Raw genomic sequence first — 27,324 nt, forward strand, 5'->3', positions numbered from 1 at the left:
GTAGGCTGTTATACCATATATGGACCAGCAAGACATTTAAAGAAGGTACTGTACTTTTGGAATGCTTTAGGTTGAGTGACGGATCCGTTTCACACAATATTTAATGTACCATATTGTATGGCGTTATTTAGTGGCAAGAAGCCTCTCTGTAGCACTTGGATATCTGTTGTGTACTTTTGACACAGTCTGCAAAGCAAATCACTTTTCTGACAGTGTCGCCACTGTCTTGCCTCTTTCCTAAGACTGCGTTGGTGCTTCTTGCGCTGGGAGGCAGGATGCAGGCGTTCTCAGGATGAAAGCGAGGACGTCAGCGGAGAGGTAGGAGGCGGGGGCGCTTGTTTTTGCTGATAGTTGTTTGTATGCTGGTGGGAAAGTTCACCAACCCCCACCTGGAATAGACAAGACTGAGCTCTTCAGCTTCTGTGGCGTGCGCTTTACACATATAGCCTCCTTTAGACATAGACAGCCTTCCTCCCCTTGATTGTGATACTTTTACAGAGTCTGCTGCTGTTTCAGGGCCACAGAGTTGGTGTACAGTGGCCATGACCCCGGGTCTGTCAGTATGCTTGTCTAGCCTGAAGGTGGGTGCCTGAAAACAGGCCTGTGATGGGCTTAGCTAGGGGCATGGAAGGGAGGTATACACACTACATTTCAGTTTTATTGTAGCTTGTGAGGAATAGGTAGTAAATGTCATAAAAAGGCTTCTTGGCTAGACATATCCAGTCAAACTTTGAGCCTGTCGTTCTTTACCATCACTGAATTTGCTTAATTTTGTGGGTTGTGTGGGTCGAACAGGCAATTTTTTTTTTTGTGGGCAGAATTTTCCGGAAGGGGTTTTCTTTCTGTTTTTTTCTTTCTTTTTTTGTTGGCTATGACTCAACAGCAGCTCTCGAACATTAAGGAAGCCATAGACAGCGGCATTAGTCACCCTGTCTCAGAGGAAAACGCAGAGGACGAAGGACAATGATGACTAAGGTCCGTTTTCTTCTCTTCCAGGCTGGAGTCACTCAGTGTAGCGCGGGAATCATGAGCTTTAAGAGCACGCCGGGGGAGAGCGCCATGAAGATGGACATGGAGGACCCCAAAAATTGTCCAGCTCAACTACCACTGTTATGCGAAATTTGACTGGTTGCTCGGTCTTCTTTCTGATGTTTGTAAACTCGCAGCTTGTGTTTTGCATGGCTAACCATTTATATGGTCCCAAAGGCGAGACCTATAAGTACCTGTTTAGGAGGTTACCTTCTTATATTTGATTTTATTTGAGAAGCTGGCAGACCACCTGCTGCTTTGATTGGCCACTCAGCTCTCCTCCAAAATACAGGAGGATTTCAGTCTAGTTGTAGGAATTCCATGAAAGCTTACGGTTTCTGGTCATGGTCTATTTAACGGAGCCTGTTATGCAGATGCATGCTACTGGTGAACTAAAGCATACGTGAAGAGTTTCATAGTGTTCACTGTACACCACCATAATTTAGTGTTCATTTTTTTTTTTTTATTATTAAACTCAATCCAAACAGGTACATAGCAAAGTAGTATTACAAACGGATCATAGGAACAAAAAATAAGAAAAGAACATATTAAATGAAATACAAGTTAAAATCAAAATCATAAGACATCATACTCATGATCAAAAGAGGTTTACATATTCAAAAAAAAAAAATGTTCCCATTCAATAAGAAGGAAGAAAAAAACAATAGAACAAGATTTAATACATAATTAAAATATTTACTATCTTCCACTCCTTCTGAAGAAGTCTAAATAGGTGGATTTAATCCTGATTTCCACCTCAGAACTGGAGACCAGATTGATTCGCCCAGCTTTTTCCATTTACTACCTCTTGTTGAATATATGGCTCTTTCGAAACTGAAAACAGCTAAAAACCGAGCTAGCCACATCTGGAAGCTTGGTGGTTCAGCTTCTTTCCATCGGGCCGACAAGATAATTCTAAGCACCGCAGTGCCTATAAATAATAGATTTTGCTCACTTTTTGATAGGGCGATAGAAGAATCATATCCTAAAATAAACAATGAATCTGTCTCTGGAAGATTATGGCCAAACAGCACCTCCCAAAAATTAGCAATCATTTGTTTAATTTGACTAAGTTTGGGGCAGCTGCTTAGCATATGTATTAAATTAGCTGGTCCTTGTGAGCATCTTGGACAGAAATTATTCTCTCTTTTACCCCAGGAGTATAATTTAGCGGGTGTATAATAGAGGTCAAAAATAGTTTTATATGTTTGAGCTTTAAGGTTACTGGCCCTGAACAGTCGTTGGCTCAGCTCAATACTCTTATAGATGTCAACATTCGGATTGCTAAATTTAATAGCCCAGTTAGATTCAATCTTTTCCAGATCATCTTGCAGGTTTACAAGAAGAAGATTATATATAACCCCAATTTGTGTGTTAGACCTATTAATGACCCCCAACAAATCTATTTTTCCAAGCCCAAGGGTAGATCTTTTTGCCTTAAGGTTTGTATATAATTGAATATATTTAATGTAGTCCCCGTTGGAAAGATGATATTTATCCTTTACATGTGAAAAAGTGGTTTCTAAACCATGTATCAGAAAGTCTTTGACACGCAGGATTCCAAGTCTCTGCCATTTTCTTGCTATGGTATCGTTCGAAAATGCTATAAACGCTTTCATATGCCATAAGGAAGTGTACCTGTTCACATTACTAATATGCAAGTGTTTGGCAACTTTGCCCCAAACCTTAAATGCAGCGTTTATAACTTCATATTTCCGATCATGTGAATAGTCTTGTGCCTCCTTCTGTTGTAAAAGCAATCCATTGGCCACATTTCCCAATAGTAGCTCATAGATTGAGGGTGGAGTATTATTGTTCATAAAGGGTGTTGTTTGTAAATTAAAGCTAATCAGTGGGGTCATTTGTTTAAGGCGTGCAGCCCAATAATACATACTAATATTGGGTATTGCCATCCCACCCCTTTCACTAGGGAGAGACATTAATTTATAAGACCTTCGAATTTTGCCATATTGCCAGACAAACTTAATCATAAGAGATTCAAGAGTTTTCAGAATCTTAGGGTCAATAGCCAATGGAATTGCTCTAAACAGGTAGAGGCATTTAGGGAGTATATTCATCTTAAGAAAATTAGCACGTCCTATAATAGTCAAATGAAGTCCATTTACTCTATCCAGATCTTCTTTTATACTTTGAATTAAAGGGTTATAGTTGTAGTTAATTACAGATTTAATAGCGGGAGTAATAACAATTCCTAAGTATGTAGCACTTGCTGCTTTTCTTTGATCGTTATAGTCAATGTTGTCCGTACATAGTACAATTGTCTTTGTCTTGTTCAAGGAATATCCAGAAAAGATGCCAAATTCTGTGGTTATGGCTTCAATTTCCCCCATAGCTTCAACCGGGTTTGATGTTACAACCGCGATATCATCAGCATATGCTAATACCTTAGTGGAATTAGGGCCAAGGACAATTGGAGTGATAGAGGGGCTCTCAATAATTTTCAAAATCATGGGGTTAATATATAGAGCGAATAATAGGGGGGGAACACAGACAACCTTGCCTCGTGCCTCTCGTTATATTAGTATTGTCAGATTCAGAGCCCATCAATTGTATTTTAGCTTTAGGAGATAGGTAGATTGATCGTATTGCTTTAATAAATTTGGGGCCGAAATTATTGAGCTTCATAGTTGCCCACAGGAATTTCCACGAGACGCGATCAAACGCCTTTTCAGCGTCTAGTAGTATCATTGACATTCGACCCCCCGTTACAGTCATGGTATCGAACAAGGCTATTGCCCTGGAAGTATGATCTGTTGTTCCTTTACCAGGTACAAAGCCATGCTGCCACAGGGAGACGATTTGCTCAATGACCCTGCTAAGTCTCATGGCTAACACCTTGGCATACAATTTGGAGTCCGCATTAATTAACGATATGGGTCGATATGATGTTAATTGTTCAGGTGATTTTCCTTTTTTTGGAAAGACAATTATATTAGTATTATTCCAGGAATCCGGGGTTATCCCGTTCCACTGGATACCGAAGAAGAGATCATGCAGTATTGGACCCAATGACAGCTTAGAACTTTATATAAATCTATAGGTAGTTTGTCAGGGCCTGCTGCTTTACCTGAAGCTAGTGTGGTTAGAGATAATATAACTTCATCAAAAGTGATTTCACCTTCCAGATCTGAAGTGTAATATCATCTAATTTTTTTAAGCCTTCGGTATTATTCATAAAGTTATTCAAAAACTCATATTCTGTACTTGTTGGGGGGATAGAATCCTCTGTATAGAGATTTTGATAATACTGATGGAATAAAGCAATGATCTCATCTGGTTGTGTATGCGATTTACCATTCACAGTTATTGACTTTATCTGGTTAGAAACATTCCTTTGTCTGGTGTATAGCGCCAACTGTCTCCCCACTTTTTCTCCATTTTCATAAGTATCTCTTCTATGAGCAGTATAAGTTTGAGCTGCTTTTTGGCTTAGGTTGTTGTTTAGCTCATTTCTTAATAGAGTAACTAAGTACATTAGCTGGGTAGCATCTATCCCCTGAGAAATAGCTGTAGTGTGCTCCTCCTCTGCCTTTGCCAAGGCTTATACCCTAGTATTAAACTCGTTCTTATTTAGCTCTCTTACTCTAGCTTGATAGCTAATAGTCTCACCCCTAAGAGCTGATTTATAAGAGTCCCATACAATGTTTCTCGGGGCACTAAAACGATTAATGTCAAAATATTCCTCCGTCCATTTCTTAATGTAGCTAATATATTCATTGTCAACCAGTAGTTTTCGATCGAATGACCACTGTCTATGTTGTTTTCTTTCGCCAACTATTACTGTAAGAACAAGGGGATTATGATCAGATATGATCTTGGGATATTTAGTTATTACTGCATTAGCCACTAAATCCCTTGTTACAAAAAAGTAATCTATTCGGACATGCTTTTGGTGTGGATGAGAAAAGTATGTACAACCTGAATCTTGTTGATTTTTTACACCCCATATATCCACTAGTCCATGACTGTTTGTTAATCTCCTGATAGCCTTATATACTTTAGGTTTACGTCCTACATAATTCTGCAGATTATAATTATTTTGACCATTAAATAAGTATGTTTTTAAAGAAATATTAAAGTCTCCACAAATTACTAGCGAACCTTGCCAGGTTGCAAGCTCAACTTCTAGTAGTGAAAATATGGTAGGATCATCTTGATTGGAGCCATAAATTGTGGAGATAACCAAACCATTTGCTAGTTTCGCTATTGCCCATCTGCCATGTGGATCCGAAGCAACGCGAATAGGTTGACCAAGATAGGTTTTTGCGAGTATTGCTACCCCTCTTATATTTGATGTTTGGGTAGAAACGGCTAGCAGGTTATATCCTCTAATCCTCAGTTGTGACCTTTTTATCCATGGTATGTGTGTCTCTTGTAGACATAAAATGTCTACTGGATTAAGTTTGATTAATTCGCACAAGCGGCGTTGTTTTTCCCTATTTAATAATCCCCCAATATTCCATGTTTGAATTTTAAGTCTAGCCATTAGCTAATGTGTCAACATAGATAAGAAACTCTTTGATTCTCTCGTTATACTTGTCAATGATCTTTACCTTCTTTGTCGTACCTCTACTTCCTTTATTCTTACAGTATTTGGACTTTACACAAAAAATGCTACCTTCTGGATCAAGTTTTTTTTTCTTTTTGTTTTTCCCCCACCCACCCTAACAGGTCCCTCCCCCTCTAGGGACCCCCCCACCCGCCCCCCCACTATTAGTGGGCAATCGGACTCTACCAGAGTCCTAGAGATTCTAGCAGTGTAGTACCCGAGCTACCACGTCCATTAAACAATATATTATCAGTTTAGAATACAAGACGCATAGAGTTACACAATATATCCTAAAGGATGCTTACTTAAACGGAGAAAGGAAAATAGAACAGAGAAAACATAAGTATCAAACATTGTCAGGTACTAATAACCAATCAATGATATCAAAGATATCAGTTACAAAAAAGCTCTAAGTTCCATATCACTATACAGCATTATAGGCCTCTATTTGCTGATCTCTTCAAGATAAGCCTTCGCTTTAATTTCAGAGGTAAAAAATTTCGCCTGCCCTGCCCATACAACCTTTAGCTTTGCAGGATTGTTTAAATATGCCTGGGCTCCTTTCTCTTGAAAGGGTTTGATTAGAGATCTTAGCCGCCATCGCCTCTCCACTGTAGCATGGCAAAAATCAGGCCTGGTAAAAAAAGAGACCTCATTACAAGTGATTTTATGATCAGGTCTAGCCTTTTCGGCCACTGACTGTCTCAATAAGAAGTTTCCAAAGTAGACAAGAATAGCCCGAGGATATGGGTCAGGTTTAGCAGGAGGGTTGAATGGCATCCTGTGGGCTCGCTGGATCTCAAGCTCCCAGTTCCAATTATTTAAATCTGGCATAGAGTCCTTGAACAGTTTGATCACCAATGCCCGTACATTCTCTCCCTCGATTTTTTCTGGTACTCCCAATAGGCGTAGATTGTTTCGACGCTGTCTATTTTCAAAATCCTCCAGTTTCCATTTCATATCCATCAATTCGGCTTCCTGAAGTTTGATTTTTTCTTCATTAGCTTGAGTCTCGTTTTCAGTGGTCATCACTCTTGCCTCCATTTCAGTAACCCTTTCAGCAATTGATTTACAGGTTTTGGTCAGATTTTTTACCACCCCTTGTATCTTGGATAAAGCTAGCCTTGATCTTTTGCTGTCCGCCTCTGTCTGTTCTCTATGGGCTGCGATGGCCTGTAAAATTGCTTCTACTGCAGTAGAGGGGATTGTGTCTTGACTCGGTGGGTCCGTGCTGTAGGGATCTCTTTGTTTAGCCCTAGATACATGTTTACGTCTGGATTTAATTGTATTTGATTGTCCTTCTTCCTCTATGCTTTCTTCTGGTGAGGTTTTAAACAGAAGGGACTCGCCATTTTCATCATATTCCATATCACTCTCTTCACACTCATTACTAGAGTTATCAGGATCTAATTCATCTTCCTCAGACTCTGCCTCTACTCCTACTTCATCCGAAAAGGAGTAAAATAAATTCCCTTCTTTTTCGGGAAGGGAGGATCCTTGAGTTGTCAGCTCCCCTCTGTCCGGTATATTACTGTCAATCAGCGGCTGGGGGTCAGTGTTCACTTGGCCGTGAGTTAAGATGCGATCTCTTAGAGGTATTTCTTCCATCACGTTCATCGTGTTTGCTAAAGAGGAACTTTCTGTCAAGCCATTCTTAGGTAGCGTATCTTCAACTACCCCCACTATATTTTCACCGGACCCACAGAATGACATTGAAGGTTTATCTGTTGTATCATTTTGTGTATTAGGAGAGACAGTAAGTAAATTGTTGGGAGAGGGAGAAGCGGTTAGGGTGATAGTAGTATCTATAAAGTTATTATTACTAGTACCAGTACCAGTACCCTCTGTGGTGAATCTTAAAGTACTCACAGTTGCGTTCTCCCCCTCCTGGCTCGCCTCCAGGTTCGATGTGTCCTGGACAGAGGTAGGACCATTTCTCTCTGATTGCTGCGAAGGCTGCTGTGAAGGCGGCAATATCTCAGGGGGTCCCCTTGTGTCCGGTGAGCATAGCGATTGCACTTGGATATCCTCTGTGTCCAGGTTTGCTGAAGCTGTTTGTTTTCTTCTAAGCAGGTCGATAACTGTATTGCCTGGACTCGCCATCTCATGAGTGCTGTTAATCCTCCGTTTAGTGGCTACGACCTCCTGGCGTGGCAAACATGTAGTCGGCGTCTTCTGGTTTTGTTTTCTTGTACGAACACTGCTTTTAGGTGCCATAGATATTTCACCGCTCAGACTGCTGACAGACTGTTGTAGCTGCTGCTCCTCCAGCTCCGCCTCTCGTAGTGCTCTCGCTGCTTTCGCAAGTCTTGCCCTTGCTGCCGCTGATGAGGCTGATTTAGATGGCATTACTCCGGCAGAGCTCAATTGAAACCAGCGATCAGGCAGTATCAAGGAAGCCAATTCTGCAAGCTCTGCAATTACCTCACCCAGCTGTAAGCAGAGATTATCGATACAAGATTCCTTGTTGTTACAGCCAAGACTGACCTTGTGCAGCTCTAAATGCTCTAAATGCTTACTATGCAGCGCTGGTATCTTCAATGTGCCTTCGATACAGGTCTCCCATTCTCACTCTCGTTCCACTCCGTTTTGCTCTGCTGAGATGTCTGCTGTGGGCTCCACTGTGAACTCCGCCCTGTGCTCTGCGGAGTCAGCGGAGTCAGCCCGCCAATGCAACCGCTCCCTCAAGCACAGCCTCAGCTGTCGATAGATTGACGGCGTTACCTTCGTGGCAGCCCAGCCCAGAATGATCAGCAGCTCTCTGCGGGTCGTCTCATCAAGCGCCGATAATTCACTTCCAAACTCGAGGGAAGAAGGTAAAATAGTTGTGTGCGAGCCCATACTATTTCTTGCTTTTTGCTTTTCCTCTGTAACCAATTCCGACCTCTCACTTTCTTACTTCTCCGCTTCCGATTCAGCTCCGCTCAATAATCTTTCCTCTTAATGTTTCTTAAAGCGGACAGAAATCTATGCTCTAGCGGCTATATTTTCCGCATTTAGTCTCTTTCTTATTTTCCGTTCGTCTTCACTTTCTCCATTGTTAACTGCATCTTGTGGCTACGTTTCCACGGAGTTCGGGTAAACGCTGCTAACGCGATCTACGGCCAGATCGCCATCTTGCCCCCTCTCGCCATCTTGCCCCATCAATGCTTTGACGAGATGTAGGGTAGGGGATGGTGCACTTATGGCTAAGACTTCTGATGCAACTGCTGAGGCTGGTCTGGTTATTTGCGATCATGTCCTGACACTTTTACAGTATTGATCCCTGGCAGAAGCGACATATGGCATATTCTCCTATCTATTCATTTTACGATAACAGAGGATAACCAATGCCTACAATGGTAACCACTGCCTTAAGTGAGTCCGCTTCAGCAGTTAAAACCAGCTCAAGTTTGGTGGGAAAACACTTTGTTAATGCATTTTTAGGTAAGACACGCTTCTCAGGAAAGAACAGCTTAGAAATTAGAGTGCTTATCACAGAGTTAGAACCAGAATTATTCTTCTTGGAGGCACATGGTTGCGGAATGATTCAGTCCGGATTAGAACTGGACTATTCCAGGTACCCATAAATTATTTAATAAGAATTGGACCTCTAAAGTGGGTGATGGTTTTGCCATTGTTTTCAGGGATACTGATTCTGTTTCAATAAAACATGTACTATCTTTCAGAATGGGGAACTTTTGCTATTAATAGCGACGAAAAGCGGCCGAAAAGGCCCCAAGACCCACAGGGACAGGAGCAAGAGGCCAGCGGACAACAGGGCACTACGCAGCCAGATCGGCAGCCGCGGCAGACGGTGCACGTTCCGGAGCATCATGGCAGCCCAACTCTCCTCTTGATTGGAAAGAAAAACGTTGGGAACCGGAAGCTATAGACGCCAGATTGCAACCCTGAGATGGGGCAGGCAACGGCGAGCGACCTACGGACATCGAGATCCTGACTCCGACTCAGAGACAGATCTCATCGGAGAGGCGGGACCCGACACATTCAGACAATAGGAGGGGATGACACCGGCCTAACAGACTAAGTAAGAAGGGTGGCGGATTGGAGACCGTACGACGCCCTAGAACCCGGCAATTGACGCAGGCCCACAGCGAAGGGGGAGATTGGTGGAGAATAAGACGGCAGAGGGGGGGGAGCACGCAGGCACAGGCCAAGGGAGAGGCCCCAGCTCTAGGTGAAATACGGAAGCGGAAGGCCACTTAGACCACGAGGCAAGAAGGAGTCCCGGCAGCAGAGGGACATAACACACGCTCCGGACCTAAAGAAGAAGAGAGCATTCTTAAAATTAAGCCCATATAACAAAGCAGCGCAGGGAGAGCAGAGAACACACAGCAACTGAAGAGACAAGAGAGAACACATGTGGGAGGCCCACTGCGACCTATGGAAAAAGTAAACTAGGACAGTGCCCTGAAATCGTCTTAGCCAGCAAAGTACCCAGGCCCTGGAGAACGTGGGTAGGTACTAGGGACAATGGAGGTGAGCCCTGGAGAGAAACGGATTGCAGCAAGACCCAGTGGATAAGGGGCTACTGCAGTGCACCTGAGTCACGGCCTGGGCAGTTATAACGAGCAATAGAAGGCTGGCGAAAGAGACAGCCGGCTGTAGTGCAGGTGGAGAAAAGGGGAGATAGGCCTCTAAGCAGTTCGCGATCTGCCAGTGAACAAAAGGAGTCCGTGAACACAGCCTAACAATAGAGGCCTTCTACGAGGAGAAAAGAGGCCTACAAGTAAGAAAGGTAGACAGTGTTACGACGGAGAGGCGGATCATGAGCAAACATGACGCAGTGTGAGGGAAAAAAGATAGAAATCTTAAAGATATGCTGACCTAGCCCTCCATAATAACTAGCGGAGAAGGGCGTACATCCTCCAACCCACAAGCGGGACAAGATGCGGAAGCTCCTGGGGTAACGGTTACACGTGCGTTCCTGGAGATGTAATTTAATACCCGGCTGGAGGATTTGTAAACCCTGAAGGGTGAAATAGCGCTGGAGCTGAAGTAGGTCTGGAGGGATGTCGAAGCGGTGGGGGAGAGTAGCCAGCCTGGAGAAGCAGAATCATGCCCGGGAGGAGGAAGTGGAACAATTGCAACAAGAGGTGATACGGCTTAAGGCACAACAAATAGACCTCTAGGCACACACAGAGGGTTTGGAGAACCGGTCACGCTGGAACAACATCCGAATCAAGGGAGTTCCATCCAAAGAAGAAGGCTCAGACATTAACCAGTATCTACAGAAACTATTTCAACACATACTGGAGGTTCCTCAAGACTTTGAAATTTATACTGACCAAGCGCATAGGGTGGGCTTGCAAAGACTAGCACCAGCACCTCCACCGAATATCCTAGCCTATCTGCCGGACTTTCAGATAAAAGAACTGATAATGCGTAAAGCCAGGGACAAGCATCCACTTAAATATCAGGACCATACCATCGCCCTGTACCAGGATTGGCCATGATAACCCTACAAAAAAGGAAAAAGTTTCAGCCAACTACATCATATCTGAGGAATCAAGGGGTGACGTTCTCATGGGGGCACCCCTTCAAATGGCAGAGCAAGCTACACCAACTACAATCACTACAGGAAACATGCCGGATCCTAGGGATTGAACATCCAGAGTAGGAAGAAGATGAGAGACAAGGACAACCGGCATCCGAGGGTCTCTGGCAACGGGTCGGAGGAGGCCATTCCAAAGAATTCGCGATGAAGCCAGACCTTTCCCCAATAGCACAGGAGAGACAAGCAGTTATATAAACGCTGTCCAAAGAGAAGACGCACCCGGAGGGCATTTGAGGGACTGAGGGCCAGATAAGTGTATTAAAATGGCTCAGTGGGCGGCAAAGGGGGTTCCTCTGGGAGCGTGAGGGCCTTCCTAAGATTGACCACATTGTGCAGCCAACTCGTTTGTACACCAAGGACACACAAACTCGATCTGCAGGTCCTGCCGAGAAGGAGTTCTATCGGGTAGATTGGTGATATCTCGAGCGAACCCGGATTCATTTCGGCATAGGGGAGATTTCAGGTCTTGGGTTGCAGGATGCTATAGCTCCCCCACAGCTACCATAAGGGTAAATGGCGTCTCTTCTCGACCGTTCTCTATTTAACAGGGCACCAGGCAGGGGTGCCAACTGTCGCCACTCCTATTTGCCCTATACATCGAACCGCTGGCCCAAAAGGTGAAAGATAACCCCGGAGTTACGGGTATTCCAATATGAGGGGAACAACATGTTGTAGTGTAGTTCCTATATTCCCAATAGGCTCTGCGCATTGGAATAACATAAATGACAGTGTAGACGTAGGACTGAGGTCGACTAGGTCTCTATTGAATATGTTAGAATTAATTATGAAATGCCAGCAGGCTCAGAGGTCACTAGAAACTTTCTCGAGTAAACAAGAAGGTGTTAACTTTCCTGAATAGACAAGAAGGGATTAGTTTCTGACAACCGCATAAACATGACAACTTTGCTCCCCCAGAATAAGGAGTATATCTCCAGAGTCGCGGAAACAATAGATAGCTATTTCACTCAGTCAATCGTGCATGCTTAGTTTCACCAGGAGTGCAGAGAAATAGAGAGACGGGCGTTTTCAATAAAAGGGTTATTTATTGAGCAGTATTCTTTCTCATGCAAGAGAAGTGAATTGCCACAATTGCAATACTTGTCATAAAGTAAAGTGCGTACAGTAAAATGAGTATTATGAAATAATACTGTAAAATTATTAATATGGTTTCTAAGCCATAAGATACTTAAAATGGATAAAATACATACAATGATAAAATAATGACTAAACGTACTCAACTGGTGTTTCTAAGATACGCCTACCCCGGTGTACCTAACCTAAGCCTAGTACAGGGAAGGAGTAGATGAGTTATCGTTTTTGCCAAGAATCTGAATCAATAATTCTCTATGGGTCTAATCAGCTCCGTACCTTGGTTATAGAATGAAGGAGGTTTTGTATCTCTTTCTCAGGACTCGATCTCCCAGCAACCCGCAAGGGTGACAGGGAAAAACTGGAGCTGGATTTCTCGGCAGGAGAAAAGACAGCATCTCTTTCAGTGCGTCAGCAGGGAGGGTCGGCTTCCTTCGGCACTTGCATCAGCAGGGCGTCGGGCAAGTAGATAGCCGATCTGCTCCAAACCCCCGTGAGTTGCAAGGCAGATGCTGGTATATTTATACCTGGAAGGTGCCGAGTTTGACATAAGGTTGGACATAAGACATCACTTGGAACTCGCAGTTCTTTCAAGGCTCCAGGGGTTCAAGGACAAATCAATACAGAAGCAGGGGGAATTCACGGGCTGCTGGAGGCTTGGTTTGTTTAAGAACGCGTTGTGCTTTCTAGGAGTCTATGGGAGTAGCCTTGACGTATTTGGACTGCATTGGCTATGTCTTAATATGGGTATGATTCATATGCCTATATAAGGGTATGATTTGATATAACCACATAAGGGCATGGAATCGGGAATATTTCTTAGAGTCCTAGAATCATCTACAACAATGTAATAAGCTTGTATGCTGAAGATATACTAGCATCTTTGGAACCCCCCTGAGAAATCGCTTCCAGCTATCCTACAAGACCTGGAATCTTTTGGGCAGGTCTCTGGGTTTTGGGGGTAATGTAGGGATATCACAAATCCTCTATTTAGCAGGATCACTGATGGGTCCTGGGACATCGGGACATACTCTCTCAGGGATTCAAGCAGCAGACTCTATCCCCTATCTAGGGATTGAATTAGCTTCGACAGTGACATGGTTATGCTCAATTATGCAAAATGAATGCTGCAGATTACAGGGGAGCTCCATTGCTGGAAACATCACCAATTGTCACTTTTGGGCTGAGTGGCTGCTGTTAAAATGTCAATACTGCCCAAGGCTCTATTTATTTCAGACACTACCAGCCTCCCCGCCTAAGGCAACGAAGATACAAAAAGACATCCTCCATTATATCTGGGCAGGGGGATGAACCGTTCATGCAGAGGGAGCTGGGGTATATGAAACCAGAAGAGCGAGGTCTAGGGATTCCTAACCTCTTAGAGTACTTTAGTGTGGCACAAATGAGATACATCATAGAGTGGAACAGACTGGAGTCAGAAAAACACTGGTTATTCCAGGATAGAGCCCAAGCTGGACCTCCCTCTGTGGAAAATCTCCTTTTTAAAGAAAGTAGACTAGCCGCAAAGCCTCTTGAGATCACCTGTTACAAAATCGTTGATGGATGTGTGGGAAGGGGTGGCTACCAAGAATGAACTTACGTTGTTCCCATCCCCAATGTCACCAGTGATGTACAATGGGGAGTTCACACCAGGGCTAAATACAGAGGCATTTGTAACATGGCAAAATACACAGTGCAACGTCACAGGTCATTTGTTTGACATTGAGGGGATTATCCCATTTACACAACCACAACAAGATTACTCACTACCTGAGACAGAGCGCTTTCACTATTTGCATATCCGACATTGGCTACTTCACCCAGACGTACACCCAAAAGTCAGTCGAAAGCCGACCAGATATGATAAGTGGTGGGGTATGAAATCTTCTGATAAAAAATTGGTTTCTGAGCTATATGATATGTTACACAAGTTGAGTTGGAACCCATGCAGCCCAATGCCAGTCAGGAGCAATGGGAAAAGGAACTTGGGAGGTGATTATCAAGAAAGGAATGGGGACAGATTTACTATAGGGCCAAGCATACGGCGCAAAATACGTCCAGCAAAGAAACAGTTATTAAAATAGCTACATATTGGTACTTGACCCCCGTGCGCCTGGGAAAGAGGGAACCTTGTTGGACTTACAGTGGGACTGTCCAAATTTATCAACACACTGGACCAAAATATTAGACAAAATAGATCTACAGTTTGAGACACAGATCCCACGATTCCAGACATACACTGTGCTTGTAATGCCCAACCACTTAATGTTCCTATTGAAATCCCGCAAGAGGAAACAGATGGGCTTGGCTCTCGGGCAGCACTGCAAAATATTCTAGCACATTGGGGAACGCAGACAACACCCACATATTTGGGCTGGCTCCCCAGGATGTGGTATACGTTGGGTATGGAGCGCATACATGCCTCCTTGACAAATTCTGAACTGGCATTTAAAGACATATGGAAGCCGCTCCTTACTCTTCTGTCAACAGAATTTCATGAAATAGCATGCCCGAAATACCTCCGGCTTCTCCAGATAACACATACAGGAGCATCCCAAGACACACAACAATCCCAAAGCTAGGAAGTAGGCAACAAGCCAGATATATATAATAGAAATAGGTAGTAAAAGCGCCAGAACCGGGGTTTGAGGGAGGGAGGGGGGATCTGTTTATCTTTTGATGTCGTTGTATCTTTTACTTGAGTTCTGTTAAGTATGTCTTACGTTTACAAAGCATCCCACAAGCACCAGATGAACAGAATAGAAGATACTTACAATTAAGGGAAATAGATTGTAACACACAATGTATAAAAAAGGAGGTTGGGTATTAGATGAATTAATGTTGTCATAAGCTGGATGTTCTGTAGATTTAATCAATAAATACAAAACAGAGTTGAACCTAAAACCAACACATCGGTCTCCATGGATTTTTCACTGGAAGAAATCAGAGCACTAAGACCTTACAGAGAAGAAACTAAGAAGAGACTACAAACTTTGCATAATAAATGATCTCATTCAGAAAAGAGATTATCTGGAGCAGAACACTGGGTGAGAGATACAAAGGAATTTACACACAAAAAACCTGAACCTATGCAACAAGAAGTATGTCTTCTCAAATGACAAGCATGGAACTTTGAAAATAGAAATAGGAGGAACAATCATAGAAACTGAGGACTGCAGAAAGGGGGTGAGGGAAGTGATCTAATTCAGTTCTTTCAACTTTTGATCCCCCTTAAGATTCTGAACATGCCTGACTTAACCTCCTTAAATATACAAAGGGAGTATAGACTAGGCCCAAAACCCCGATCTCCTTCTTCGCCTACTAAACATAGAGGAGTTACACTCCTATTTTTAGACGACACTGATCTCCCTGAAGTGATTTTTACTGGTCATCAGCAAGAATATCATTTTGAGCTCGGGTCACAATTTATTTTTCTCAATAGATGCTGCTAAATGTATTGCTGATGGACATAAGAAATTCTTAGATACGTTTCCTGCTCTTAGATCGATCAATGCAAGGTTTGGTCTATTTAATCTATTTTTGTTTCAACTCACCTATAACAACAAGACTATTAAGACACCATGAACTTAAAAACAATTTTTAGATAGCTGTAGAGAATATGCTATGGAAACGTTTCCTTCACTGCTTACTTAAGTCATTGGCCTTATTACTTTGTTTCTACTCTCTCTCTCTTTCTCTTTTAGGGAACACCAATTGTATTACTCTTCCTTCCTCTTACCCTTTTAAATCTCAAACCCCCTTTTATTTTGATTCTTCCCTATTGGTGTCCATCCTCTCGCCCGGTTCATGTCCTTGTTTACACAAATATTCACATTCTGGAACCTGTGGAGTGAAGCTTCATACCGCATAGGTATATTGTTTTGTTCATTCCTTCTCAATTTATGTACTACTCTATACTTATCTCCTATTATTTTCTCACCCTTTTTCTATTTCTATTAATTTTTTAACCCTTGTTCGCTTATCAAAAGATACCTTTTCTCTTTAATTCATGTTTACTTTTTTTGCATCTATTTTTTCTTTTTATTCTTACTATCCTTCATATTTGATGAAACATCTTTCTCTATGTTTTTTAACTTGAGTTTGTATGAAGCTTAAAATAGTCTCTTGGCACTCCGCTCTGGACCTTACATCTGCTAGGCTCCCTTTGCCACTATCAGGGATTTGACAAATGGGACACAATCGGCATCTCTACCCTGGGCGATATGCTTCACAAGGGCAAACTATTGACATTCACTGAGCTCCAGAAACAATATGAATTAGCCCAATCTGAGGCCTTCCGCTACCTCCAAATCAAACATGCCATACTCGCTAATGCCCCTGATCTCGCTTCTATTCCACAATCCTCACCTCTTGAGGATAGACTCTTATCAGAACCCCTTCCAGCCAAGGTGATCTCCCTTACCTACCGCAAGCTCTGCAATAACATGCCCAACACCTTCCAGCTCCTGAGAGACAAATGGCAAGGCAACATCGGTACCATGGAAGATACTGAATGGCAGGCGGCACTGATGTCCCCGCGCGAATCAGCTATCAATCACAGATTTAGGCTTATACAGTTAAAGATACTACACAGAACATACATGTCCGCTCCCCTCCTAGCCAAAATTGGTAGACGCGCGACAGATCTCTGTCTCCGTAGCTGCGGGCAGATTGGTACCTTCTTCCATACTATATGGGAATGCCCAGTGATTCAAAACCTATGGGAGCGAGCTGTCCATAAGATGTCAGATGCATTGAGAAAACCTGTTCCCCTGTCTTCCAAGGGCGGACTCCTTTATGTATGGGACCCCACGGATCTCACTACAATAGAACGACAATGGGCGGCTCCTGGCTTTCTCTTGCTAAAACGTGAAATTGCAATGCAATGGGGCTTGCCAACTAAACCGTTCTTGATCAAATGGGTCGCTGAAATGGATGTATGTATGCTATCTGAAAAAGCTGTATATAAGTCAGGGGATGTCCTGGAATTTGGGATAAGAAATGGGGGCATTGGAATACTTATAGAGGTGAACTTTGTACTTCCCCTACAACCGAAATGGTGATTACCCGGAATGGTCCTCCCCGCACTCATACTTGTAATGTACCGCTGTAATGTAAGCCTTCTATGTCACTTTTGTACTTCATGACTGTCAACTGATTGCTTCCTCTGCTTTTGTTCAAATAAAATATTTTTAAAAAAAAATAGACTCTTGGAACATTACCAAAAGAAAGAGTTTTAGGCAACCAATATTTGCTATGTTGCCAGAAACTCATTAAAGTGATGATGGATGCGATCAATTAAAAACATTATTGGGCTGGTAATGTTATCTCTATCTGTTTCTGAGAAGAAAAATGGTGTGATCAGTCTTTGTTCCAAAAAAATACATTTTATTTTCATTTCTCAGGACAATGATAAGAAAGGAATATGGTTCATTGCAAAATTACTAATTGATAAGATTCCTGTTTCGAATGTTAATGTATACGGACCAACCCATAATACCTTTTGTAATTTCACTGCCTCTATGTTAATGGAATATGCTGATAATAACATATTTTGGATGGATTAAAGCCAAATAATCAATACCTTTATATATTGAAAACATGGTTGTCTAGACAAGCCTATGACTAGATTCTGACAGCAGTTGTTTCTCTCTACCTCAGCGTCAAGATACCTTTTTGGTGTGCATGCGATCAACAAATTCTCAATAACATAACCTAAAATTTTATAAATTCAAGTACATTCCAAAACTCCGTGCAGAAGCAATTTTCAAAAGCAATTGCTAAGCATTCCCTCACTGATGCTTGGAGAATAACGTGCAAAATTGATCTTTGGCAGTTTCACCGCCCGAATATTCCCCTGATTGGCAACGAATCGAACTTACAGAACGTAAGAAAATTGAGATGGTCTGAGGAAAATCGAGATGTAATAGAAGCAGAAGTGGACGATATGCTGACCAAATGGGCCCCGAATGGCACAAGTCACCTGACGGCATTCTTATGGGAAAGTATAGTTACAGATTTCAGGGAAAAATTAGCCCCAAAGTTAACAAAAAGTATAGCTAAAGCTCTTCCGGTTCCAACTACCCTTCTAGAGCAAATACAACTCCCAATTATAATAAAAAACAAATTAAATAAACTGCAGCGGATTACCGCCAACAACGAAAGTGAATATAAATCTTTGCGGAGCCAAATATCATCTATCAGAAAAAAATATAGGAAAGCCAGGTTTACTCTAAGACAATTGGAGGAAGAACACCATTGGACAGTGGCCCACGAGATCATAAAATCAAAGGACCAAAGGAAATTCTGGAATTGGGTAAACAAGGCTGATAAAACCACCCAACCTCCTAGTGCGACTAACATCTCACCTGCTGACTGGGAGATCTACGTCAAAACTCTCTATACAGCACCATATGCTATCAATTGCAATAGCCCTTCCATCTTCAAGCAACCGAATTCCCAGGATGATACGTCACTAACTGTCAAGATAACCTCAAATCAAATAGCGCTAATCATAAAGAAAATGCGTTCAGGTGGTGCCCCAGGACCCAATGGTGTTCCCACCCAAGTATATAAAGATTCCGCTCAGAAAAGGGTATTGATGCTGGCACCCCTTTTTGAGGCAGCAATACTGGGAGGTCCTATCCCAGCTTTTTGGCGAGGATCACTACTAGTTCCCATCCACAAAAAAGGCTCGCACTCTTGTCCCGACAACTATCGGATGATAGCCCTCCTTGATGTGGATGGGAAGGCATACACAAGTGTCCTTTTATCCGAATTAACAACTTGGGCGGAACACTGCACTCTAATTCCCTTTACACAAACCGGCTTCCAAAGGGGCTGCCATACTGAAGATAACCTGATCTGCATAGCCCATATGAAACTCTTTAGCCACAAAAGGCAAATCATTATACCTGGGCTTCATTGATTTTCGGAAAGCTTTCAACAGCGTGATTCGGCCCAAACTCTGGGAAAAATTGGCAAAATGGGGCATTCCCCAGACATTACTGAATGCGTTAATTGCTTTCCATACAGATACCTGGGTTAAAATAAGAGTCACCTCGAGAAGGTCATCCACTAACAAAATCTATACCAACAGAGGACTAAAGCAAGGATGCATTCTTGAACCTTTACTATTCAATCTGTACCTTGCAGACCTCCCTGAATGGCTGTCCCGCTGTCGAGCCTTCCCACCAAGAATTGGCCCTATAAAAATCCAAACCCTGCAATATGCTGACAACACCATTCTTCTCGATCAAACCCAGGTGTGTCTGCAAAGACTGTTTGACTCCCTCGCTTCGTATTGTAACACCAATACATTAGAGATCAATGCCACCAAGACCAAAGTAATGGCAATATCCTCTTCGAAAACAAAAAAGAGCACTTGGTTTATTGAGGGCAAGGCATTGGAATCAGTTACTGCATATAAATATCTGGGTGTTTGGATAGATCATAAAGGGAGAGCGACCACGCATATAACTGCAATGCAGGGTGGTGCTAGAAGCCTCGAGGGGGCCTTCATAAGAACAAAGAGAGCCCTCCACTCTCCGGACTTTGCCCCACTAATAAAACTGATAGGTGCCAAACTTCTTCCAACAATATCTTTTGGCGCTATAACCTAAAAGATAAAATGACCAACTGGTTGGATAGAGCTCAATCATCATGCTTCCGCAGAGTTTTCCGACTGCCAGACTCGACCTCTCACGCCCAAATCAAAAAGGAATTTTCTCTATCTTCCCAGCACTGGATCATGAGTGCAAGATTCATCGTTTACAGCCTAAAAACGAAACTAGCCCGCTCCAACGCTTTAAAGAGCTGTATATGGTCATTGTTCAGCAATCCCGGCACATCATGGAGCAAATATTTGACCTTCTGTCTGGAAACTTTAACGGCTAACGATATATGGTCAATTTCGCTGCCCATAGAGGCAAAAATCTAACTTTTAACTAAACAAGCAAAAATTCTTTCCTATGACCACGATGCAAAATTAATACTAAAGCTCTTCCATGGCAGCTGGGCCTCTAAACTCTACGCCCCAAAAATATTGCCGCTTTATCTCTCATCGTCTATGAAACCCTATGTAAAACATCAATTAATGAGACTACGTTTTGGCCTAATCCCACTGATGGCATACAAGTTCGGCCAAGGATATAAGAAGGCCGTCTCCACCATATGCCGCTTTTGCAACCAGGAGGAGGAAAACCTGATTCACATTTTGTGCATTTGCAGATGCTTACTAGCCCAAAGAACTTTTTGGCTCCACCCGATTTGGATTTTTCTCAACATCAGGTCATGCCAAGAAGCATTGGAAGCATGTATGAGGGGCGACTCACCCCAGATGGCAACGCGCTTTGTAAAATTTATATCTGAAATCAACCTTTTGCTACCACCAGATGATAAAGAATGAACTCTAATTCCTGAAAATTGATCTCTTTTCTTTTATCCTATGTGTTTATTGTTTCTTTATTAGAATTCATTAGTGTATGTCACTAAACCTTTAACTACGACTGTGCAAACTGCAATGATTTTAATTAATTGTGCAAATAAAAATGTTACTTACTTACTTACTTACTTGGAGAATAGTTAAATCCCATAAATGAGATCATAGTTTCTTTTCTCCTGTTTATGGCTCCTAGTCTAGGATAGGCTAAAATTTTCTAATCACCTGAGCAAAACACCAACAAAACATCTAAATTATACTGATTTAGGTTCAAATTTAGTACCAGATCATGGACCAGTAAACTTCTGACACAGGTCTTGCTACATCTCCTAAGGCATCTTGGTGATGCAGATTTAATAATAATCTTTTATCTGATCCATTCCTTACAAACACATTTCATATTTTTGCTTAGGAATTCTTTACCCTTAATACTGCACCCAACATGGCATTTCATACAATCCGGGGCTCTTTTGCTCTGGATTGGACCACCTCTTTCCTCTCCGGAAGAACCCAGAGCATCCACCTTCCCCCATTCCATTCCAAAGCCTGTGAGATCATCTGCGGCGTACCCCAGGGATCCTCCCTCAGCACGACGCTGTACAACATTTACATGGCCCTGCCCGCACACGTACCCTAACAGCACGACCTCAACATAATCTCTTATGCCGACGAAACTCAGCTGATCCTCTCCCTCACCAAGGACCCTATCACCGCCAAAGTCAACCTCCACGAAGGAATGAAGGCCGTCGCCGACTAGATGAAGACCAGCCGTCTGAAGCTGAACTCGGACAAGACAGAGGTCCTCATCCTCGGCTCCAACCCTTCAGTCTGGGACGACTCCTGGTGGCCGACGGCACTGGGGCAGCCCAGACACCCACCGACCACGCACGCAACCTGGGAACTATCCTCGACTCAACGCTCTCAATGACCAAGCAAGTCAACACGGTCTCCTCCTCCAGCTTCAACACCCTCCTCATGCTCCGCAAGATCTACAGATGGATCCCGGCAGATACAAGAAAGACAGTCACCCAGGCCCTCGTCAGCAGCACACTCGACTACGGAAATGCCCTCTACGCGGGAGCCCCGACCAAGCTCATCAAACGACTAAAATGCATCCAAAACGCCTCGGCACGACTGATCCTCGACGTACCATGCCACGGCCACATCACCCCCCACCTGAGAAACCTGCACTGGCTCCCCGTCAACAAGAGGATATCCTTCAAGCTCCTCCCCCACGCACACAAGGCACTCCACAAGACTGGCCCAGCCTACCTCCACAGATGGCTCTCCTTTTACATCCCCAACCGGCAGCTACGCTCAGACGACCTCTCACTCGCCACCGTCCCGCGCATCGGAAGAACAACCACCGGTTGGAGATCCTTCTCCCACCTCACCGCCAAGACATGGAACACCTTCCCACTGGGCCTACGACAGACCCAAGAACTGCTGAACTTCAGGAGGATACTCAAGACCTGGCTGTTCGATCAGTAGCGCCTCCCCCCCTCCCCCAGCGCCTTGAGACTCTAGCGGGTATGTAGTGCGCTTTACAAATGATTGATTGATTTTGAAGCAGAGGCCAGAGACTTCACTATAAGGTTAATTTCTGGTAAAAAGAAAAGTGTTGTGTCCAAACTGAAAGATATTATGCTCAACGTTCAACACTGTGAACACAGTTATTATACCTCAAAATCTCATGAATGTTTGAATCATTTGATAAAGCTAAATTCCAATTTAATAAATATTCTACTGAACAGGCCTCTTCTTTTCTACTCCCAGTGCACGTTATTATGGAGGCCAAAATAAAACGGGTATATTATTAGCAAACTATCTGAAAATTAAGAAGGACTATGCAAAATTATAAAGTATTTTAATAGCAATAATAAATGAACATATGATTCAGACATTTCTCATTCTTTATAGACAACTACAAGTCCCTATACACCCCAGATTCTATGTCAGGACCGGAGGCTTCAGATTATGCTTTTCCTTCTTCGCTGTTTATTACAGTACAAAAACACAGCAGCCCAGAAAAGCACCAAACAAAATGCTTACATATCCCAAAGACAAAAGGGAAAAAAAGCATTAAACCAGGAAAACTACAAATGCTCTGCATAATAACTACAAATCCCATCAGTCCATGAGAGTAGTACACCGTTAGTCCTTCTACAATGTCCACAACATGAGGATAGGGCGTCCATCTTGTGCCATCTTCCTCTTTCTTCGCCACTTCGTAGCCAGTTAAGTGCCCTTTCTTATCTCACTGATTTTTCATATGTTATTGCGATCTTCTAGTATCAGTTTAATTGTAAAAATTGGTTGTTAGTGGACCGTATTAGTTGTGGGGACTCCGTGGGATTGATTTTATGTGCATCGTTTTTTCCACAGACTCCTGTTAATCGCGGGGAGTTGTATAACGCTACAACGCATACTTTTACCTCGCATACCATTGCAACAAAACTTTTACAACGCAGGATCCATTACAACGCATGTCATTACAACGCATGTCATTACAACGTACGCCATTACAACGTAAGTATGGGTAAGTATTTTTTATTCTAAGTGTTGGATAGTGTAGGGGTTTAATTTACTATTCTAACTCCACGGGGCGTAACAGTAGGGAATGTGAAGGATAGTGTAGGGGTTAAAATTAAATTTAATACTTACCCATACTTATGTTGTAATAAGTTTTGTTGTAATGGTAGTGCGTGGTAATAGTTACGTTGTGAAGGATGTTCCCCATCGCGGGGACGTTCTCATCGCCCCTCACATGATTTTGCCCACTTGTTTGTTGCGGTGCGCTTCCGCCCGCTAGAGGGCGCTGTTGTGTCTCGTTCTCCTCAGCGCGGTCTTCTCAGTCGGGAACCGCGCTGAGGAGAAAGTCGTGCCGGAGCCCGCCCGCCACCTCACCTTATACGCCCAGGCTTTGGCCTGTACCCCGTTTATTCAAGAACGCCTGTGCGGGTCAGTACCAGCGGTTTTAACCGCAGAGACACCTGTGGGCGATTTGCAGCCCAATAAGTGGTTTTCACGGCATGTGGAGCCTGACGCTGTAATTGGCAGCATTCTTGCAGAGTCTAGCAGCGCGCAGGGAGGCAGTTCAGACCCGGTCCTCTACGGAGGGTCAGCGAGCTGGGAGGTTGGTGCTGCCTCAATTCCCTGGTTTTACCAGCCCCAGAAGTATTGCCAGCTTAGGGCCTGCCCATATTACAGTGCTGTTGCCCCCAGCGCTGCCCCAGCCTTTCCTTGGTGCATAACTTGTGGTACCTACCTGTTAAGCAGTCCCAGCTTCCCTTGGCGAATAGCTGGTGATACCTACCTGTTACAGTTCCCTAACATGGCTGAGGGTTATTATGAGGAAGAGGAGGAGACTCATTACCTTAATGATGATGAGTTCTATAACTCGGTGGACTGCTCAATCTATCTCTATGTCACAGAGATAGTAGGCCCTATGTAAGACCGTCTGTCCGCCCGCATAGTTGAAGAGTGCGCAAAATTGGCGCAAGCGCACTTGGGAGCATCAGGGAGCTCCCCAGCCCTGAAGGGGACCCACCTGCCCCTAAAAGGCCTTGCAGGGAAGGGGGTTCCGTAGGGACGCAGGGTGTGGATAGGGACGCTTATGAGCATCCATGTGACGCTTTTCTAGCCAAAGCGACCAATCCCACCCCTGCGCCGCAACCGGCCCCGGAACCTTCAGGGTCCAAGGGGACGGCTCCTTCCTATCCAGGGGGGAGGGGGGTGGGTGGGGGGGGGGGGGAATATCTCCGACAGACAGTGATGACGACGAGGGGTTTGTGCGGTTTTGGCGTCTGTCCAGCTCAGTCGCCGAGTTACCTCAGGATGGCTCAGGTATGCTGGACCCGAACGAGATAATCCATCCGCAGGCAGCTAACCGGACGCTTGGGGGCAATTGGAACATTGCGCAGCAAAGCAGTCGTGGCAGCTTTGTCCCTGGTGGAATGGGCCTTAGGTTTACCCCCAAGGTCTTATTAGCCTTTTGGTAACACAATTGTACACAGGACACAATCCACCTAGAGATGGACTATTTTGAGGTAGCAAGACCGGTCCGAACTGATCCATAATTGATAAACAATTGGTCAGACCTACGAATATCTTTGGTTTTATCCAGATAAAATTTACAAACCCTCCTAACATCCAGGGAATGCAGAGACCTTTCCGCTGGAGACGAAGGATTCTGAAAAAACGTAGATAAAGTTATAGTCTGGTTAACATGGAATTCGAAGATAACCTTTGGAAGAAATTTAGGGTGAGTACGCATAACAACCTTAGCAGCATGAAATACAGTATAAGGTTCTTGGCAACACAACGCCTGAATTTCACTCACCCTACGAGCCGATGTGATGGCCACGAGGAACAACGCCTTCCAGAACAGATTCTGCAACGAAGCCTTATGAATAGGTTCAAAAGGCTCCTTCATCAATCTGGACAGCACCACATTCAATTCCCATGAAGGCGAAGGAAGCCGGACAGGAGGGAACACTTTCTTCAAGCCTTCCAAAAAATCCTTGATCACAGGGATCTGGAAGAAGGAAGTCTGTGAAGGGCATTTCCTGTAGGCAGTCAGCGCAGCAAGATGAACCTTACTGGAATGGAAATTAAGGCCAGACTGCGCCAAATGTAGAAGGTACGGAAGGATGACATCTTCCTTACATGTTGTTGGATCATAGTTCTTGGACTTGCACCAGATGCAGAATCTCTTCCACTTGTAAGCATAAGAAGTCCTAGTGGAAGGTCGCTTAGCCTCCTTCAATATGTCCATACAATCTTCTGGTATATTCAAATGACCATATTGCACTATCTCAGGAGCCATGCCGCCAAACTCAAAGACGAGAGGTTGGGGTGCACCATCTGCCCCCCGAACTTCGCGAGAAGGTCCGACCTGCATGGCAGCCATATGTGAGGAAGGAGGGACCGGTGAAACAGGTCCGTGAACCACCACTGCCTGGGCCATTCCGGGGAAATCAGGATCATCCGCGCCCTGGACTGGGACAGTTTGATGAACACCGCCGGAATAAGGGGAATAGGTGGGAAAGCGTACAGAAAGCTGTTCGACCAGTTGATCCATACCGCATTCCCCAGCGTCCACTGCTGGTAGTACCTGGAGGCGAAGTCTCAGCATTTAATGTTTTCGGCGGTGATGAACAGATCTACGTCTGGAGTCCCCCACCTTGCGAAGACTTCTCCTAGTACTTCGGCGTTTATGACCCATTCGTGGTTTTCCTGAATCAGTCTGCTCAGTGCGTCCGCCTGAACATTCTGCACACCTGGTAGATGGGTAGCCGTTATCAGTCCTCTGGCTAGAAGCCAGCGCCAGATCGCCTGTGCCACCTGCGACAGAGTGCGCGATCTCGAGCCCCCCTGCTTGTTGAGGTAATACATTGTGGTCGTATTGTCCGTCTGTATAAGTAGAGAGTTGGTCTGAAAGGATGGATGAAAGGCCTTCAGTGCATAGTGAACAGCTCTGAGTTCCAGGAAATTGATGTGGTACGGGGACTCCGTCGGGGACCACGTTCCTTGTATCTGTAAGTCTCCGGAGTGCGCCCCCCAGCCGTGGAGAGACGCATCCGTCACGATAATCTGTGTGGGAATGTCCTTGTGGAAGGGAACCCCTCTGAGGAGATTCTCCGCTGAACACCACCACTTCAGAGACTGAATAGCATGCAGAGACAGCCGTATCTCGTCATCCCAAGACCCTTTCCTCTGATCCTCCAAGCACTCCTGCAATGGTCTCATGTGCAGCCGAGCGTGTGGAAGGTACAAGAGGCCATCGACCCCAGTAGAGAAGACACCGTCCTCACTATTGTAGATGGAGTGGTCATAAGAGCCTGAGCCTTCCGAAGGAGTGATAACCGTCTCTCCTCCGAAGGAGACACGCTTGCTGACAGCGTATTGATGGAGGCTCCCAGGTGCTGTATGCACTGGACCGGAGTCGGGACAGACTTGGACATATTGATGTGCAACCCCAGCTTGTTCAAGAGAACGCACGACTTCTGGAAGTGCGCTTGAGCTTCCGAGAAGGAGGAGGCCTTGATCAACCAATCGTCCAGGTACAGGGAGACAAACACCTTGTTCTTCCTCAGGTGTGCAGCTACCACTGCCAAGCACTTCGAGAACGTTCTGGGCGCAGACTTCAGCCCGAATAGCAGTACTGTGTACTGATAATGATTGGTGCCGACTTGGAATCGCAGGAACTTCCTGTGTTTGTGTGCAATGGGCACATGGAAGTAAGCATCTTGTAGGTCTATAGTGCACAGCCAGCCTTCCCATTGCAGCTGAGAATAAATCTGAGGCAACGACAGCATGCAAAATTTCTCTCTGAGAATCCACTTGTTTGCTTGTCGCAAATCCAGAATGGGCCTGAACTCGTTCTTGTCCTTCTTGCGAATATATATTTAGCAAGGTATCTGGATTATCAAATTCAAAAATACAGAAAAATAAAAAAAAGGAATTTGCTGAGCAGGAGAAATGACAGGAACACAAGGAACTCAAGCACCTGTATCAGACATCATTTGGCTATCTGATGGTGCCACCTCAAGTGCCGCAAAGACTTTAATTATATCTGGGCTATTTGAAAAATAAAAGGAAGGGAGGTAGTTTGTGTTTGTGGGGGTTTATGTGCGA

At 44.1% G+C, this 27,324-nt stretch overlaps 1 protein-coding gene across 1 annotated transcript in view; it reads right to left on the minus strand.

Moving 5' to 3' along the window:
* The window catches only part of HTATSF1 (HIV-1 Tat specific factor 1), a 266,871-nt gene that overhangs the window by 157,317 nt on the left and 82,230 nt on the right, over positions 1-27,324 (minus strand). The window lies entirely within an intron of this gene.

The sequence above is a fragment of the Lissotriton vulgaris genome, chromosome 4_1, assembly GCF_964263255.1.
Source record: "Lissotriton vulgaris chromosome 4_1, aLisVul1.2, whole genome shotgun sequence".
Lineage (NCBI taxonomy): Eukaryota > Metazoa > Chordata > Amphibia > Caudata > Salamandridae > Lissotriton > Lissotriton vulgaris.